The sequence below is a fragment of the Sapajus apella genome, unplaced genomic scaffold, assembly GCF_009761245.1.
Source record: "Sapajus apella isolate SASKATOON/1434 unplaced genomic scaffold, GSC_monkey_1.0 scaffold27, whole genome shotgun sequence".
In the NCBI taxonomy this organism is placed as follows: Eukaryota; Metazoa; Chordata; class Mammalia; order Primates; family Cebidae; genus Sapajus; species Sapajus apella.
Window position 1 is genome coordinate 21990569 of NW_022436967.1, and position 20946 is coordinate 22011514.

Genomic DNA, 20946 nt, shown 5'->3' on the forward strand with positions numbered 1-20946 from the left:
GACCTAAAACTATGAAACTAACAAAACAAAACTTTGGTGAAATTCCCCAGGACATTGCACTGGGTAACCATTTCTTGAGTAATACTGCACAGGCACAAGCAACCAAAGGAAAAAATGGACAAAACGGATAGCGTTAAGTTAGAAAGCTTCTGCAAAGTTAAGGAAGCAATCAATAAAATGAAGGGAATACCCCACTTCCAGATTGGAAGTAAATATTGGCAAACTATCCATTTGGCAAGGGATTAATAACCAGAATACATTATTATGTCAAACAACTCAATAGGGAAAAATATATAATAATCCAATTTAAAAGTAGGCTAAAAATGTAAATAGGCATTCCTCAAAAGAAGGCATATAAATGGGAAACAGGTATAGAAAACGGTGCTCAACATCATTGATCAACAGAGAAATGCAAAACAAAACTGCAATGAAATATTATCTCACCCCAGTTAAAATTTATTTTATCTAAAAGACAAGCAATAACAAATTCTGGAAAGGAGGTGGAAAAAAGTGAACCCTCATACAATGTTAGTGGGAATATAAATTAGTACAACCACTTTGGAGAATAGTATGGAGATTCTTTAAAAAACTAGAAAGAGAGGTGCCATATGATCCGGCAATCCCAGGGCGAGGTGTAATAGCCAAAAGCAAAGAAGTCAGTATATCATGAGATATCTGCACTCTCATGTTTATTGCAACACTCTTTACAATAGCTGAGATTTGTAATCAACCTAAGTTGGATAAATCAATAGATGAATGGGTAAAGAAATCATGATCATGCATACAATGGAGAATTTGCCATAAAGAGAATGAGATCCACTGGGCGCAGTGGCTCACACCTGTTATCCCAGCATTTTGGAAGGTTGAGGTGGGCGGATCACAAGCTCAGGAGTTCAAGACCAGCCTGACCAAGATGGTGAAACCCCGTCTCTACTAAAAATTAAAAAAAAAAAAAAAAAAAATGCCAGGTGTGGTGGTGGGTGCCTGGAATCCCAGGTACTTGGGAGGCTGAGGCAAAGAATTGCTTGAACCTGGGAGGTGGAGGTTGCAGTGAGCCAAGATCACGCCACTGCACTCCATCCTGGGAGACAGAGCAAGACTCCATCTCAAAAAAAAAAATAATAATAAATAAATAAAAGAGAGAGAGAGAATGAGATCCTGTCATTTGGAGCAACAAGTATAAAAAAGAATATTATGCTAAGTGAAACAAGCCAGTCACATAAAGACTGACTTTACATGTTCTCACTCATTTGTGGGAGTTAGAAATTGAACTTATGGAGCTAGAGAGTAGAACGATGGTTACCAGAAGCTGAGAAAAATAATAAGGAAGATATTGGAAAGTGAGGAAGATTAATGGGTACAAAAATATAATTAGCTAGAATGAATAAGATCTAGTATATTGTGGCACAGCAGGGTGATTACAGTAACCCATAATTCATCATACATTTTAAAATAACTAAAAGAGTATAAGTGAAATGTTTTCAACACAAAGAAATGATAAATGTTAGAAGACCGATTTACCTCATTACACTGAGGATTATACATTGCATATATGTATCAAAATATCTCAACTACCCTATAAATATATACACCTTTAATGTTTATGTGCCCATAAACATTATTATTTTTTTCTTTTTAAAGATGGGATTTCACCATGTTGGTCAGGATGGTCTTGAACTCCCAACCTCAGGTGATCTGCCCACCTTGGCCGCCAAATTGCTTGGATTACAGGTGTGAGCCACCACCCCGGCCTAAACATTATTTTTTTTTTAAGTTTAAGGAAGGAGTTATACGAGCCCTAAAAGATTTTTCATAAAATAAAGGACGCTGGGTGCATTGGCTCATGCCTGTAATCCCAGTACTTTGGGATGCTGATGTAAGAGAATTGCTTGAGTTTGAGACTAGCCTGGGCAACAAAGTAAGACCCCATCTCTAGAAAAAAATAAAATAGCTGTGAATGGTAGTACACATCTTTAGTCTCAGCTACTCGACAGGCTGAGGTAGGAGTACCACTTGAGTCTGGGAGGACAAGGCTGCAATGAGCTGTGATCACACCACTGCACTACAGCCTGGGCGACAGAGTGAGAGCCTGTCTCAAAAAAAAAAGAAAAAAGAAAAAAACCTGAGTTGAAATAAAGGAAGAACAAAGAGCAAACTCTTCCTTACATTCAGGGAGGCCAGCATTATTCTGACACCAAATAGAGAATAAGTTTTTTTTAAAGTATATTACAAGGAAAGAAAACTATACCCCAATATTCCTCATGCACATCATATTACCAAATAAAATACAGCAATATTGAAAAAGGATAATAAAACAAGTGGATTTATCATAAGATTGTCAGATTAGTTTAACATTTCAATATCAATGTCAATTTACCATCTAAGAAAATAAAAGGAGAAAAGCCAGATAAGGATCTAAGTTTTCACAGGAAAAGCAATTTAAAAATGAACATTCATACATGGTAATTACTCAGCAAACTAGAAAAAGAAGGTAAACTTAAACCTGATCAAAGGAACTTGTGAAAGTCTACCTCTCATTTCACATGTAACACTGAAGAATGTAATATTTTCCATTTATATTTAACATATAGATTGGAAATGAATATTTAAAACTGTCTTTAGTTACTGGAAATATGGGCGTTTGTAGAAAATCCTAAGGACTTTACAAAGCAATGGTCATATACAATAAGGCTGCTAGACTGTCCTGTGATACAAAGTTAATGTCTTGTGGTTTTATTCATTAACAACAAATACATGGAAGGTGAAAGTAAAAGTGCTAATTAAAGTAGTACCAGCAAATCTGAAACAATTATGATTACATTTAACAGTATACATAAAAAATATACACTGAAAATTACTAATTGTTGACAAAAAATTAAAGAATTAGTACTGAATGGTAGATTAAAAGACATATTGTTGGCCGGGCGCTGTGGCTCACGCCTGTAATCCCAGCACTTTGGAAGGCCGAGGCGGGTGGATCACGAGGTCAAGAGATCGAGACCATCCTGGTCAACATGGTGAAACCCCGTCTCTACTAAAAATACAAAACATTAGCTGGGCATGGTGGCGCATGCCTGTAATCCCAGCTACTCAGGAGGCTGAGGCAGGAGAATTGCCTGAACCCAGGAGGCGGAGGTTGCGGTGAGCCGAGATCGCGCCATTGCACTCCAGCCTGGGTAACAAGAGCGAAACTCCGTCTCAAAAAAAAAAAAAAAAAGAAAAAAAAAAAAGACATATTGCTAATATGTTAATTTTCCCAAAATTTGGTTACAGATTCATTGCAAACCATTTCAAATTTGCATTTTAAGCTATAGTAATCACGACACAATGATTTTACTATGAATATGGACAGAAAAATTAATGAAATAGACTACATTTCAAAACCAGCTGGCTATTCTTTCAAATAAAACTTTATTGTAACACTGCAACAGCTGTTTGTTCAACTATGGTTATGGCTACTCTTATGCTAAAACAGCAGAGCTAACATTGGAACAGAATACAGAACCCAGAAACAAAGCTCTACTTCTACAACTATGGCTATCTGATTTTTAACAAAGTTGACAATAAGAAGCAATGAGAAAAGAACTCCCTAGTCAATAAATGGGGCTGAGATAGATGGCTAGCCATAGTCAGAAGAATGAAACTGCACTTCTACCTTTATATCATACAGAAAAATTAAATCAAGATAGAATAAAGATTTAAGTGTAAGACTTCAAACTATAAGAAAACTAAAAGGAATCCTAGGAAACATCATTCTTGACATCAGCCTTGTGAAAGAATTTATGACTAATTGTAAAAAGCAACTGCAACAAAAACGAAAAATTGACAACTGGGAACTAATTAAACTAAAGAACTTCTGCACAGAAAAAGAAACTATCAACAGAGTAAACAGACAACCTACAGAAGGTGATAAAATATTTACAAAGTATGCATCCAACCAAGGTCTAATATCCAGAATCTATGAGGAACTTAATCGAACAAGCAAAAAATAAATAACACCATTAAAACTTGGCAAAAGACATGAACAGACACTTCTCAAAAGAAGATATAGATGCAGGAGAACAAATATGATTAGAAAAATGCTTAGCATCACTAATCATTGAAGAAATACAAATTAAAACCACAAAGAGATACTCTCTTACACCATTCAGAGTGGCTGTTATTAAATGGTTAAAAAACAAAATCTTGGTGAGACTGCAGAGAAAAGGGAATGTTGATACACTGTTGGTAGGAATGCAAATTAATTCAGTCAGTGTGGAAAGCTGTTTGGAGATTTCTCAAATAAATTAAAACAGAACTACCATTCAACCCAGCCACCCTGCTATTGGGTATGTTCCCAAAATGAAACAAATTGTACTACCCTCCCCCGCAAAAAAAGAAAAAAATAAACATATGCACTCACCTGTTCATCACAGTACCTTATATTCCTACTTATAAATGGAAGCTAAACTTTAGGTTCTCATGGACATAAAGATGGCAACAAAAGACACTTGGAACCACTAGAGGTGAAAGGGAGGGAGAAAGGATTGAAAAACTACCTATTGGGTACTATTCTCTGTACATGGGTGATGGTATCAATCATACTCACCCCTAACCTCAGCATCATATAATATACCCAAGTAACAAACTTGCACATATACCCCCAAATCTAAAATAAAAATTGAAATTATTTTTTTAAACCCAGCAGGGTTGAGTAGCTGCAATGGAGGACTGTATGTTCCACATGATTGTATACACACATACACACACACACACACACACACACACACACACACACAACACAACTGTCTGGCCCTTTATGGAAATAATTTGCTGATCTCTGGTATTAAGGAGACTCACATGTATATCAATTATATGTTCCAAAATATGCAATGGAAAAGGGTTGTCTTTTAAACAATGGATTCTGGAATAATTGTTCATCCTAATATAAAATAGAAAAAAGAAGAATGAAAAAAGAGCTTTTGCCGTTATGTACACCACATAAGAAAATTAACTCATAATAGTCTATTGACCTATAAGCAAAGGCCAACAATATAAAGCCCCAGGAAAACGCAGAGAAAAAAATCACCTGTGATCTTTTGATTGGTAAAAATTTCTTAGATGTAATAAAATTGCCTGAAACATGAAATAAATTGATTAAAGTTTATCAAAATTACAATCTCCTATTTTTCAAAAGACACTGTTTGTAATAGAAACAGCAAACCAAATTGGGAAATATATTCCCAATATTGATCTTACAAAGGACTTGTATCCAGAATATAGAAAAATTATTTTAAATATAAAATAAATCAAGCAACCCAATAAACTGGTCCAAGAAAGACATTAAAATGGTCAAATGGAATTTCTATTTCTAGGTCCTTGAGGAATCGCCCCACTGTCTTCCACAATGGTTGAACTAATTTACACTCCCACCAACAGTGTAAAAGTGTTCCTATTTCTCCACATCCTCTCCAGCATCTATTGTCTCCCATAAGAAATTAATAGTAACCTTAGAAATTAATAGTATCTTAGAAATACAAATTAGAACCATAGTCAGTTACCACTATATCCCACCAAAATGACTAAAATTAAGAAGTTGACTAGACCAATAATGTTTTTGAGGATGTGGAATAATGAGTTTTTTCATATATTGTTAAGGAGAACAATAAATGAAATGGTACAATGAGTTTTTACATTTTCATAAATTAAATATATATTTATCATTTTGTAAAGCTCTACTCTGAGGCATTTCCTATGGCCACACACACACACACACACAATTTTTACATAACCAAATGCATATATATATTTGGAGGGGGGATGGAGTCTCACTCAGTCACCAGGCTGGAGTTCAGTGGTGGGATCTTGGCTCACTGCAACCGCCCACTCCCTGGTTCAAGCCATTCTCCTGTCTCGGCCTCCCAAGTAGGTGAGATTGCAGGCATGTACCACCATGCCCAGCTAATTTTTGTATTTTTAGTAGAGACAGGGTTTCACCTTGTTGGCCAGGATGGTCTTGATCTCCTGATCTGTGATCCACCCACATTGGCTTCCCAAAGCATATATATTTTTGTATAATCCAAAACTGGAAGAAGTTGTGGTGTAGCCATACAACATTATGCTATTTAGCAACAAAAAGAGACAAATTTCTGAAATACCTGGTGATAAGACTATTTCAGCATCAATTTAAAATATTATCTTGGATAGTGACAATAATTTTAAAGTAATACATCATGCAACACTAGGCAAAGTGATGTGATAATAAAGGCTTTGTTCTATAGAAAAGTTTCATGAAATTCTAGTGATCTTAGACGTTTTTAGGTTGAAACCTTTTTTCTCTTTTCATTTGTCACTAACCGTTAATTGTAAGTTTTGTGTCACAGAAAGAATTGTATACTACTTTTCTAGGGTTTTTTTTTTTTAACCTTACATATTAAGTCTACCATTTTGACAATTAGAAAAATAATAGCTAAGATTTTTTTAATTGGAAGTTATTTTTATGTACATTCAGCAATGCCTATTAAAAGTATGACCAATGTCTTTTGGGTAGAATAATGATTTCTTCACGGGAAAATAATTGAAGCATTACAGAGAGTACACACATATGAAATACATTATCATTAATTCCATTCGTATTTCCAAAGTTCACATTCATTTGGGAGGTATTTATTAGAATGATGTACGTTTTTAATTTCATCCAAATTTGCACTAGAGGAAGTGTGAAATCCTTACAATACTTTGAGAATAATAACCCTGCAAATTAATTTTGATGTACCTTAGAACCTCAGGCTTTAGATAATGGAAGTATTTTAATTATTTGATTTATGTTATTGAAGTGGATCTACTTTAATTTCTTCTTGGGTATGTGTATCTTCATTACATCATTGGAAACTCTGAGCACCTTTCAATGGAATCATCACTTTGGTAGTTTTATCAGCTTATTGTAATGTACATTTTTCAATCAGGCAGTCACTAGAGATCCACGTGTGAAATAACAAGGGTGTCTTAATGATTGTAAACCTGTTCTCTTGAGTATCGTTGCTTCATTTTTTTTCTGTAAGAAGGAAATTATGAATAACATTTATATCACTAGATAAGTGATTTATCACTAGATAAGCGATTTATCACCAGATGAATCCTGTTTCAAGTTTTGGGCAGAACAATATACACAGCTTCTATGTTGCCAAATTCTATGCCCTGCCAACATTTTGTCTGTTGGCTAAATGCCTGTTTAACCAAACTAGCACATTTTAATTTAAGCACCTTCAAGTTGCTTTTCACAGATTACTCATTTGCTTAAAGGTGTCAAGATTTTCATATATAGATTGTTAAATCTTGGCATCATCTTCTGGCAGAGGCAGCTAAATGTTGAGAAAAGGTTTGTGTCTGCCAGTTGTAGCAGCTCAGGCCTATAATCCCAGCATTTTGGGAGGCTGAGGTGGGTGGATGGTCTGAGGTCGGGAGTTGAAACCAGCTTGACCAACATTTTGAAACTCCGTCTACACTAAAAAAATAAAGTAGAACAGAATACAAAATTAGCCAGGTGTGGTGGTGCATGCCTGTAATTCCAGGTATTTGGGAGGATGAGGCAGGAGAATTGCTTGAACCCAGGAGGCTGAGGTTGCGGTGAGCCAAGATCCTGCCATTGGACTCCAGCCTGGATAACAAGAGCCAAACTCCATATCCAAGAAAGGAAGGGGAGGGGAGGGGAGGGGAAGGCTGTGTCCCCTTTTATTTTGTGTCTCTCAAGAGTGTGACTTGTTCTTACTATGAAAACTAAGCATCAGAAATGTTTATCATCCATCTTAAGGTGGTAAAGTGTGTATACAATTTCTTTATTCCCTTGTCTGTCCACTGGATGTTAATAAAAATTCAGAAGTCATATGTAAAAGATATCAGAAATTCTGAAAATCTCCATTTTCCAAAAACCATGTGAAGAAGGGTCTACAAGTCTTCCACATCTTCCATAGAACAGGAACACCTTCTTTTACACTGTAGTTAAGGAAAAAATAAATTCTGTTACACGAAGTGACAAAAAAGTGACTCAAGAATAAAAAAACTTGCTTTAATTAAACTAATACAATATTAACTGAAATACTGCCAATATTTCAGGTCTAATATTGTATTAGTTTTTTAATTACCTTTTACTAAAATTATCTGTTACTTTTTTAAATTACATTTTACTAAAATTTAATATCCTTATGAATTTATATCCATCTATATAATACATACATAAACACAAATACATATGTACTTTTTGGGATTTCAATTCCACTTAAAATAATTTCTTTGGAGGAGGCGGCAAATGACAGAGATAACAAACTAAAGTGGATGAGATAACTTGGTAAGATATTACTATTGGTATTACCCAGTAGACAATGACTTGGGGTTTCTTGGTCATATTTTTTAATACTCTCACTACCCACACTTTATTAATTATTGCATATATTTGACAATCTAAGTAGAGAGTCTTTTATTAATTCATATTCATATTCCATTAACGTAAAGTTCAAATTCATTGTCAGATTGAGGCTAACATTTAATTTTTGAAAATTAAAAAATAACTGTTCAATAGTTTGCTAGTAAAGTAATATAAAATAGCATAGATATATTTAAATTAGTCACAAAAGCAAAATATTTAAGGAATTTCAGCAGTATATCATACAGAATATAGAGAAGACAAATTTTGATTTTAGCTGTGACTAATGTTAGAATTTACATAAAAATTTTAAGTTCTCCTGTTGAATTTCAGCTCTTCTCTTCTGTTGTCAGCTGCATGACAAACCAAGTCCCTTAATTTGTGTATTTTGTGGTGCAAAAAATAAATATATTAATTGTCCCTTCCTATGAAATGCAGTTATGAAAATTAATAAATATAACATATTTAAAGTGTTTAACAAAGGGCCATATACACATTAATAGTTCATACATATCATTACCTTTTATTACTCATAGTAATTTCTTTACAAACAGTTCATATAATTTAAAAATAATAGGTAACTACTTAAAGCAGTCAACTTCTCCTTGATAATATTTCATTAGCAATTTAATATAAGTATTTGGTGGGAGTAAACCTTTATCTCTTTAAATTTCCACAAGCAAATTACCCTAAAAGAGTTTTTTTTTTAATTAACTTTTACTAAAATTCAATATGCTTGTGAATTTACAACCATGTACATAATACAAACATAAACACAAATACATATGTACTTTTGGGATTTCCATTCCACTTAAAAGAATTTCTTTGGTGGAGGTGGCAAATGACAGAGGTAATATACTAAAGTGGATGAGATAACTGGGTGAGATAATATATAAAATTTAATAATGCAGCATAATTATTGCTGTATGCCAAAAGATAGAGTGGAAAATAGCAATTATCAATTTAGGTAATTGATGTTGAAAAAGTGGAAGAAGAAATGATATTTGAGGTAAATATTTTTTTGAGAATCATGGTCACTTGTAAAAAAATGAGTAAATAAACTGAGATGTAGACATGTATAGATATAGGTAGAAATATTATATTTAATGTTTTTAAATAACAGAAAACCTATGCAACAAATTTATTACCATTAGTAAATAGAAAATATTGGCATTGTAAATATATCTGCAACAAATTCGTAAGCAATCTGCTTTGAAGATGTTATCTTTCTTGAATTATTTATTGAAATGTATCACCTTTACTTTTATAAATGATGGTCCCACCTTTACTTTTTTTTTTTTTTTTTTTTGAGACGGAGTTTCACTCATGTTACCCAGGCTGGAGTGCAATGGCGCGATCTCGGCTCACCGCAACCTCCGCCTCCTGGGTTCAGGCAATTCTCCTGCCTCAGCCTCCTGAGTAGCTGGGACTACAGGCATGCACCACCATGCCCAGCTGATTTTTTTGTATTTTTAGTAGAGACGGGGTTTCACCATGTTGACCAGGATGGTCTCGATCTCTTGACCTTGTGATCCACCCGCCTCGGCCTCCCAAAGTGCTGGGATTACAGGCTTGAGCCACCGCGCCCGGCCCCACCTTTACTTTTATATCCTGTTCTATAAGTAAGAAAAAAGCAATGATGTATGTTTTCTAGGCAAATTCGTCTCCCAAACACTCCATTTATAATGGACTGCTGTTGCTTCCAGAGTTAATACTAGAAAATAGAAGTCAAAAAGAGGCATTTGTTCACCTGATCATGATTAATATAATGAATTATTTTTCAATAATTATCAATATATTTTCTTCTTGTAATTATGTTTTTAGAATAATTATAGCACTGTTGGTGAAAAGGCTTTTCTTATTCCAGTAAATTTGCCTTGGTGTTTTTGTTAAAATACATTGGTGTGTGTGTGTGTGTGTGTGTGTGTGTGTGTGTGTGTAGATGTATTTTATTTCATCTCATTCTCTGCATTAATGTGGACTGAATATTTTATATTGCTTCATTTCTCCCTCTGTGGTGGCTTGTTGGTTACATACCTCTATCATTATTATTATTATTGTTATTATTTTAGTTCTGTGGTACATGTGCAGGATGTATATGCTAGTTACACAGGTAGGTAAATATGTTCCATATGGTTTGCTCCACCTATCAAGCCATCACCTAGATATTAAGCCCAACATTCACTAGCTATTTTTCCTAATGCCCTCCCTTCCCCAGCCCACCTGCACTACAGGCCTCAGTGGGTGTTGTTTCCCTCCCTGTGTCCATGTGTTTTCATTGTTCAGCTCCCACTTATAAGTGAGAACATGAAGCTTTTGGTTTGCTGTTCCTGCGTTAGCTTGCTGAGGATGACCTCCAGTTTTATCCATGTTCTTGCAAAGAACATGATTGCATTCATTTTTATGGCTACGTAGTATTCCATGGTGTATATGTACCACATTTTCTTTATACAGTCTACTGCTGATGGGCATTTGTGTTGATTTCATGTCTTTACTATTATGAATAGTGCTACAGTGAACATATGCTTAAAGTTATCTTAATAATGAAAACTAGCATTATTAACTTACCAATAAGAATGCAAACTAAAATTTTAGCTCCACCTTCCATCCACTGGACTTGTGTGCCATTCTTGCTGGGTACTTGAAATATATATAATTCCTAAGATATTGTTTTATATATCAGTATTTATTTAGATTTACCCTCATAGCTTAACTTTCCATTTCTCTTGATTCTTTCATCTCAGAATGAACTCTCTTCTGAATTTACTTTCACTTTTCTGAATAATACTTTGATATTTTGCAGTTCTGATAAATTCTTACAGTTTTTATTTCGATAAAGATATTATTAATGTTCACAAAATTGTACATCAATAGATATTTTCTTTCAGCTCTTTGGAAATAACATTTTATTGCCTTTTGGTCTGCATCGCTTTTAATTGACAAATAATCGCTTTTTTTCTTTGTCCCATTAAAGGTAATTTGTCATTTTTCTTTATTGCTGCTTTGAAGTTATTCTCTCTCTCTCTCTTTTTTTTTTTTTTTTTTTTTTAGCTGTTCAATGTTTTGCTATGATGTACCTCAATGCTATTTCATTTATATTACTTTTAGTTTATGTGGCTTCCTTTTTCTGTGGCTAGCCTTACTATTGGTACAAGAAAATTCTCAGTCATTATTTTTTCATGCATTTCTCCACCCTAATCATTCCCTTATCTTCTTCTGGAATTTCAACAAAAATTATTCTAAGTGGTCTCATTTTGTTTTTTAAATTATGTACATTTTCTTTTTGATTTTATATACAGTTTTATATCCATGTATTGTCTTGTATATTTTCTTATTCTCCATTTTCTAGTTATCTAATAATATTTGTGTTTAGTTTGCTCTTAATCATGTCCAAATGAGATCTTAAATTTAGATATTGTATTTTTTAACCCTTTAATTACCATTTATTCTTTTTATATTTAATATTTTACTCTAAAAATATCAATCTTGTCTATCTCTTTGAACCTAGTAAATAATTGTTAAATATCCTCATTATAATATTTATATTAACTATTTCTATTCTGAGTCTATTTTTAGTTTATTTACATTTGACAACATGATTGTTGTCTCCAAAAGCACCATGTTTTAACAAATTATAGAAATAATTTGAAGCCTGAAATAATACTATCTTCCTTTAGAAGGGATTTATATTTTTTCAGAAATCTAGAAAAATATCTGCAATCATGCATCACATGATTTGTTCATCCATCACTGGATCAGGGTCTTTGGGTCAGACCTGACACAATATGAGTCCTTGTCAGGCCATAGATTTTCTGATTCACACTTGCTCCTGGATGTAGCACTTTGGGTTTATGGTGGCTTTACAATGTTCTACGCTTTGGCAGTTTCTACACTCAGATTTTTACCCCTAATTCTCACACTCAGCTCAGCTCTTCACGCTGTTGCAGCTTTTTCCTAAATAATGGAAACTAACTTTTTCCAAACTAATATCTTTCCAAAGATGCCTTAAAGGATATATGATCTCAGCAGCTAAATTTATATTTACTTCTTTTAATTTCCTTCCTCACCTGGATCATTGAACCATAAATCTTCACTATCTCATTAGTTATTTTATGCCTTAAAGCACATTTTTAACACACACACACACACACATATATACACACACACACACATATATATATACACACACATATATATATGCTTTTTCAACTCGCTTGGTCTCTCTTTCTTAAGAGCTTTTCCCTCAATTTCCCACAATTATTGGTAGTTCAACTACCAACCAATCTCTGTTAGAAAGGTGGCTTTCCTCTTGTACTTACCATCACGTCAATGAAAATAGAAAAGCCCTCAGGAAAAAGAGAAGTAAATAGGTAGTTCACCAACAATATTAGTTTCCTAGGACTGTCATAACCATGTACCATAAATTGAGTAGGTTAAACAAAGAGATTTATTCTCTTTGAGTTTTGAAAGTCAGAATCTGGAAATCAAGCTGTCAGCAGCTTGATTTTATTTCTAAAGGGTTTACAGAAGAATCCTTCTTTGCCTCATCAGTTTCTGGTAGTCCCAGGAGTTCTTTGGCTTGTGGCTGCATAACTTCAATCTCTGCCCTTGCATTCACATGGTCTACTTTTTCAGTGTGCATTTGCTTTTGTGTGTCTTCTCCTTTTATTATAAAGACAATTGTGTGACCTCATCTTAACTAGTGACATCTGCTGAGATCCTGTTTCCAAAGTCTGAAGTTCTGGTGGATGTGAATTTTAGTAGACACTATTCAACATATTAAACTTAGTCTGCTTCTTTTCTTACCAGGACTCTATCCCCTCCCTGGTTTTGTCTAATTTGGCTGTTCTCTATTGTCTTAGAATAGTTGCTTTTATATTCATTCCATTTTTCATTATTGTTATTAAGTGAATGTTTCATCTAATACAAGCTACTTTGTCATGAATAGAACCAGACTTCCTCCTTTAGTTTTCTTTTTCTCAGTGCTCTTGATAGCAGCCTGAAGTTGTTGCCATCTATCAGCTTTATTCCCTACAGTATGTTGTACAATGTTATAGTGGTAATGAAAACTCAAATAGTATTATATTAAGTGCATCCATGCATATATCTACTACTAAATTAAAACATTGTATTGCAATGGTATGCTTATAACTTTGTCTGCTACAAAGCTGAGTGATTTTGTATGCAAAATGCCTGATTCACCATGTGATGTATACTAGAAACTCAAAATATATTTATTTAATAAACAAGTTTATAATTGAATATGGAGAAAAGAATTGTCATGATCATTATATTACAAAGACAGAAGGAACCTACTCAGATATATAAAAGCAAGAAGAAAGCAAAAGAGTGAAGTTTGAGTCTGATTTTGGTATAACTAATTATTTTGATGAAAACAGATAAATTAATAAACATCAATGGATGTACCAGGTAACTTGGTAATTGCATTATATATTTTAAATTTCAAATTAACTTTATGAGCTATCATTCTTAGTTTCATTATGTGTTGATAAGCTGACTCTTAGAAGACCATTCTGCTTCAGGTGACTCAACTAACTGCTACTTGTAACTCTAACTTTAAAAACTACACTCAGTTTCTCCCATGGGTTTTGATTTAATTTTTAAATCAGTTTAATTTTCTCAATCATTTTAACATACAAAGCCTTTCAGGGATCGATTGATTCGGCAAATTGATAAATATAACCGAATTTGCATAAGAACAGCGTGGCTCAGGGTTTGACTTGGGAATTATACAATTTTGGCTTTTATGAACAAGCCTGAGAGGTTTGCAATTTAGATTTACTAAATTGGCCTGTTTGCTCAATGTAAAATAGAGATAGAATAAACATATCAAAAGCTGAGCTTAGCTGGAGAGCTGATCTGACAGATGTCATAGTAGCCATTAAGACAACAAGTCAAAATGAAAACAATAGTCAAGCCGTTAATCACTTACAGCAAGAGGTTAAATAGACAAAGATGGAGTCTCGCTCGCCACGCTGGAGTGCAGTGGCACAATCTCGTCTCACTGGAACGTCCACCTCCTGAGTTCAAATGATTCTCCTGCCTCGGCCTCCAGAGTAGCTGGGACTAAAGGTGGGCCACCACACCCAGCTCTGTGTGTGTGTGTGTGTGTGTGTGTGTGTGTGTGTGTGTGTGTGTATTTTTAGTAGAGACAGGGTTTCACCATGTGGGCCAGGATGGTCTCTATCTCTTGACCCCGTGATCCACGCACCTCAGCCTCCCAAAGTGCTGGAATCACAGGAGTGAGCACCGCGCCTGGCCGACTCCTGATATTTTATAGACCCAGGGGCTAGAGGGAGGGTAAAGATGAACGATTAGGAGTGGAAAAGTAATAAGTACTAAGTTCAGGTGAGGAAAAGTATTTCTAGTCTCTCTCCTCCCCCTCTGTAAGTAGGTCTCAGTAGACATGCCTAAGGAAACCCTCAGGGAGAGCCCTTTATAAAGAAGCCTCCAGTGGATGCACGTGGTCTAGAAATGCAGCTGTGCTAACAACATGGCCAGCAAGGAGGACCAGAGTCTTGGCTGTAATTCCCTTCAGAGGCTGCAATGCATTCCTTGTGCACCACACATTTCTCTCCAAGGACTGAGAGGTACAGTTTTTGTAATTGCCTATTGTTGGGTCTCATATACCACACATAGGTTTTCAATCTAGAGTTGGACTTCTTAATTTTGTCATCACTTAGAGATAAATAATTTACAACTATGGTTAAATGGCTCTTTCTGCTGTAGGAAATGTATTCTTTAATGTAGGCTATTTGTTACACATGTAGAATGCCAACTAAAATAGTCCAGCTGTTTTTCACATATTTTGGGTTGAAAGACTGATAACTCACATGCAATTTCCCTAGCATAATGGAAGAGCTACATGGCCTTTCAGTGAAAGTGCTTGAAAAATTTTACATAGAGCCATAATAATGAGGCACAATTCTGCAAACATTAGAATTATAGAATTATACACATATTTTAGATAAGATTTCAGTAAACATTCTATTTTTATTTCTGACATTCTATTGATAACATTTGCTTGTCAGTTTTGTTGAAGACAGTGGAAATAGCCTCAAATGAATGCTTATGTGACAAGTGTTCAATTGTCTTCTGAGTCGTTGCCCTTTGACCATTAATTGTGTATATATGAATTAATATTTAAGAATCATGGTTTTTAGGTTTAACAAATACTAGCCTACCACCATGCCTTTATATATTCAGTAATACACACAAACATTAATGAAGAATTCTTTTGATTTCAGTAAAGGGTTTACTCATGTTTTTCATTAGTAAATACACCATTGGACAACATTCTGTTGAGAAATCTAGGGCTATATCTTCCATCCGCAGTTTCTCAATCCTCCCTAATTTGTGTTTATGAAAAGGCTTGTAAATATTAACCAAGGATCTCCCAGGTATCCCAAACTAACCCATCAACCATCACTCATAGTCATTACTTTCAGAATGTACCTCTTTATATAGTTGAAAATGCAATGGCTTTGTTATTTATGAAACAGTGAAAAAGAAGTTTCCAGGTGGATGCTAATCAAATTTGTGTGTATTTTATAAGACTCTCAGAAAGCAGCATCTAGAAACAAAATGCCAGAGAAGAAGCTTTATTTAAATGGTTCCACAATGTATTCTAATACTGAATCTTGTGACCACACAAGTATATTATTTTTATTTATTAATACTTAACTCTATTGAACATATATGTGGCAGAAGGGTTTAAATTTGTGTGAACTATTTTTAGAGTCACTGAAAAATATTTGGGGGGTGTGTGTGTGTGCGTGTGTGTGTGTGTGTGTATAATTTTATCAAATTATGAGAATAACTTCAGGAAACCAGGACATTTACATACAGATAAAATATTTTACTGAAGATTCCTCAGACTATCCAGTTAAATTCTACTTAATTCCATTCATTTTTGTTTATGAATTATTCAACTTTCTTTATTCCATTTACAATTAGATCATTAATTAGTGATCCACAAGAGTTTAAGTAGTTATTTAGAAAACCAAAACACCTTTTCCCCCTCATTACCTTCATTACTCAATGGTTTCTGTTTCATTATTTGCTGTTGTGGTTTGAATGTCCTCTCCAAAACTCATGTTAAAATTTAATTGCCATTGTGATGGTATTGATGGGAGTGGCCCCCCATCTGGAGGAGCCTCAGAGAGGATACCAGCGGCAGCAGGGGAGTTTCCCCAGGGCTGTGTGCTCCATGGGCCTGGCAAAAGATGGGAACAGGTGGGAGCCCCACTCACTTCCAAGTCGGTGGGGCAGGAGCCCTACCCTCCTGGATGTACCTACAGCTGCCAGGCCCTTGCTGCAGACCCAGGCATCCCTGTACTTGTGGCTAGGAAGACCCTTGCCCCTGCTGGCTCTGAAGTGCCTATTGCCATTGCCGGGCCTCTCCCCACTCTCGATGCCCACTTCAATTTTGTAGCAAAGTTAAGGCCAAGCTCGGGTACTGTCATGATCCAGTTGGGGTTGCACATGTTCCAGGTGATGCTGACACGTCAATCCTCTGCTTCCTTAGCCCTCTCCAGACTTTGGACGCCGATGAGGATGAGGGGGAAGCCAAGGGGAGGCTTAGGGCAGTTTGGCATGGTCCAAGAGGCACTTCTTGGCCCAAACAACCAGAGTGCTGTATATGACATGTTGATGGTGGCAGGAGGCAGACAGGTTCCTGGGCAGAGAGTAACTGTCTAAGTGAAGCTCCACCTTCCAGCCAGCAATAGCCTACAGCCTGGAGGCCAGGCTGTCAGTTATGGGTGGAGTCCAAAGCCTGGAAAGAGAATTTATGGTGCTTTTGGGAGCTCACTCATGGCCACCCATGGACCAATCACCATGTACTTTGGGGCACCCATGGACCAATTAGGACCCCACAACATACACACTCAGATTCAGACAGATGTCAGGACAACCTGGCAACCCACCTGCAGATAGAAGCTATGCACTTCAGTTCTCCTCTCAGCTGGGGATTACAGACATTAGGATGACCCACCGCAGGTCTCCTCTCCACTGAGAACTGGACACTCACCGGGACAACCTGGGGAAAGGAGCCACCACTTTGGGTCTCCTAAGAGCTGTTCTGCTGCTCAGTGAAACTCCTCTCAACCTTGCTTACCCGTCAGTTGCTCACATATCTTATTCTTCCTGTTTGTGGGACAAGAACTCAGGACCCATTGAATGACAAGACTGAAAGAGCTGTAACACAAACAAGGCTGAGCACCCTCCCCAACCCCCACCACACTGTGGGTAGCGAGATGGAGAGAAGAGCTGTGGGGACATTCAGGGAGCCCAGATCTAGGGATTCCCAGAGCTTGGCCTGTGATGCCCACTTTGAAACTCTTCAGTTCCTTCCCTCTCCAAGCTTCCAGGTGCTACCACATTCCCCTCATTTAGACATGGGTGCTCACAGTGGAAGCCATGTCCTGTACATCTGGTCCAGCTACAGCCTCAAATGGAGCCAGCATCTGTGTCAGCACCTGGAGCTGCCCACCCTGCAGACAGAATGCCTGGCTGTGCTCACTGGCTGGAACGCATGCTCCCTTGCCTATACACCCTTTGTTGCTCCATGCCTGGATTGCACTTGACAGATGTGGGATCCGGGCTGGTAATACAACCTAAGTGCAACCTGTCAAGCTGAGTGGGTGGAACAAGCCCAATGGAAGCAAGCAATACTCAGACAGAAGATGCCTCTGACCACAGAGATTTCTGGTTCTTGAAACAACACCCCAAGGATCCTAGGACAGTATTAAAAGATATGACCTTTATTAGACTATAAAGGCTCTGCCCTCATGAATGGACTAATGCTATTATTGTGGGAGTGGGTTAGTTAGTGCTGGTGTGGGTCCTTTATAAAACAATTAGCTTCCAGGTTCTGTGGCCCTCTCTTGTAATCCCAGAACTTTGGAAAGCTGAGGTGGGAGGATCACTTGAGCCCAGATGTTTTATACCAAACTGAGTGACAGATTGAGACTCCATCTTTACAAAAAATTTAAAAACTAGTCAGCCATGTGGCTTGTGCCTGTGGTCCCAGCTACTCAGGAGGTTGAGATTGAAGGATTGCTTTAGCCCATGAGATCAGGACTGCAGTGAGTCATGATTGCACCACTACACTCCAGCCTGGGTTAAAGAGTGAGACCCTACCTCAAAAAAAAAAAAAAAAGACAGATTCACTCCTCTCTTTGGTAGTGTCACTTGCCTTTTCACTTTCTGCCTTCCATCCTAGGATGATGTAGCACAAATGCCCTCACAAGATGCTGGCCCTATGCTCTTGACTTCACAGCCTTCAGAATTTTGAGTCAAATAAACAAATTTTCTTCAAGTTACCTAGTGTCTAGGGTTCTGAGGTAGCAGCAGAACACAGACAAAGACACTTGATGAAATTAAATTTAAGTATTTGGGCATGTACTCATGTAGCCAACTAATTTGTTCTGTCCTTTACAATGTAACATCCATTGTCCAAATCTAGTATGATCCTCCCCAATGTATCTTTCACCCATTTTTTAAAAATTATTTTTAGTACCACATATACCTAAACATTACCTTTTTAAGAGAGGTTATTGATTTTCACATAAATGTGTTAAAAAGCAATTTATGGCATGAATACAGGCATATGTGAAACAAATTGTGGAAGATCCTCCACACTTTAAGTGCTCAGGTTAGGATAAATGAAAAGAGTAATATAAGATTTTTGTTGATGTTGACTATTTGTAGATTCATTTGATTATACTATACAGAGTTCTGAAACAGGTGATAAAATTCTCATTCTATGAAATATCCTGTCTCTGAGATATGATGTTAGGAACTGTGACAAAATGAGCAAAGATGGAGAACTGTTCAGTTTAATTCAACAAATATTTGTTTAACTCTTATGAACCATATATGTGCCAGGAATTGTACCAAGTATTCAGAAGAGCCAAAGTTGAACAAGTCAAATCAGAAAGTCAGTTGAACCCCTTTAATTACCTGGGCATTAGGGATTTTGCTGAAGCCCACAATTGTGTTGACCTGATGCAAACGGCTGCAATTTTTAGCCAGAAGCATTTTACTGAAGTGGTACAGCATGAAGAGTTCATTCTTCTAAGTCAAGGAGAGGTGGAAAAGCTAATCAAATGTGATGAAATTCAGGTGGATTCTGAAGAGCCAGTCTTTAAAGATGTCATCAACTGAGTGAAGCATGCCAAGAAAGAGTAGGAAGAATCCTTGCCTAAACTGCTACGGTATGTATGGATGCCCCCACTAATCCCCACGTATTTCACGGATGTAATAGATGCTGATCTTTTCGTCCACTGTAGTTTAAAATGCAGGAATCTGGCTGATGAAGCAAGAAAGTTTCATCTGAGGCCTGAACTTCAGAGTCCAATGCAGGGACCCAGGACAAGGGCTGGCTTAGGTGCCAATGAAGTGCTTTTGGTAGTTGGGGGTTTCAGAAGCCAGCAGTCTCCCATCGACGTGGTAGAGAAATATGATCTCAAGAATCAGGAGTGGATCTTTTTGCCAAACATCACTTGTAAGAGACGTTATGTAGCCTCAGTGTCCCTGCATGACCGATTTTACATCATTGGTGGCTATGACAGCCATTCCCACCTTAGTTCAGTGGAATGTCTAGACTACACAGCAGATGAGGATGGGGTCTGGTATTCTGTGGACCCTATGAATGTCTGACAAGGTCTTGCTGGAGCCACCACCCTGGGAGATATGATCTATGTCTCTGGAGGCTTTGATGGAAGCAGGTGTCACACCAGTATGGAGCGGTATTATCCAAACATTGACCAGTGGACTATGCTGGGAGATATGCAGACAGCCTGGGAAGGTGCCAGACTTGTAGTGGCCAGCAGAGTGATCTACTGTCTAGGAGGATATAATGGCTTGAATATCTTAAATTCAATTGAGAAATATGACCCTTGTACAAGACATTGGACTACTGTTACACCAATGGCTACCAAGCATTCTGGTGCAGGAGCAGCCTTGCTGAATGACCACATTTACGTGGTGGAGGGATTTGATGGTACAACCCACTTTTCTTCCATTGAAGCATAAAGCATTCGCACTGATTCCTGGACAACTGTCACCAGTATGACCGCTCCACCATGGTATGTAGGGGCCACAGTGCTTCGGAAGAGACTCTATGCAATTGCAGCATATGATGGTAATTCCCTGCTGAGCAGCATTGAATGTTGTGACCCTATTGTCAACAGCTGGGAAGCCATGACATCCATGGGAACCCAATGCTGTGATGCCAGTGTGTGTGTTCTCTGTGAGAAGTGACCATTGTTGGAGCACCATCCAGAGCTAGCGACCAGTCCAGTGGACAGCTAGTGGGAGAGTCAAGAATTCTTTCCAGAATATCTGTTTCTCACTATGTGCACAGAGTGATTACAGGCACCAGTACAGTGATGAATGTATTTATTTGAAACATACTCCCCTATGTCCTGGTTGTTGTTCCTGGGAAGGCTGGGTAACAGATACTCCAGGGAAAAGGGTGCAGATTGAATGGATGTGAGAGACTATATAGGCTCTCCCACTGC

At 36.9% G+C, this 20946-nt stretch overlaps 1 pseudogene; it reads left to right on the plus strand.

Moving 5' to 3' along the window:
- The first annotated feature begins 13815 nt into the window (after positions 1-13815).
- On the plus strand, positions 13816-20686 carry LOC116560759 (annotated as a pseudogene).
- Positions 20687-20946: the final 260 nt, after the last annotated feature.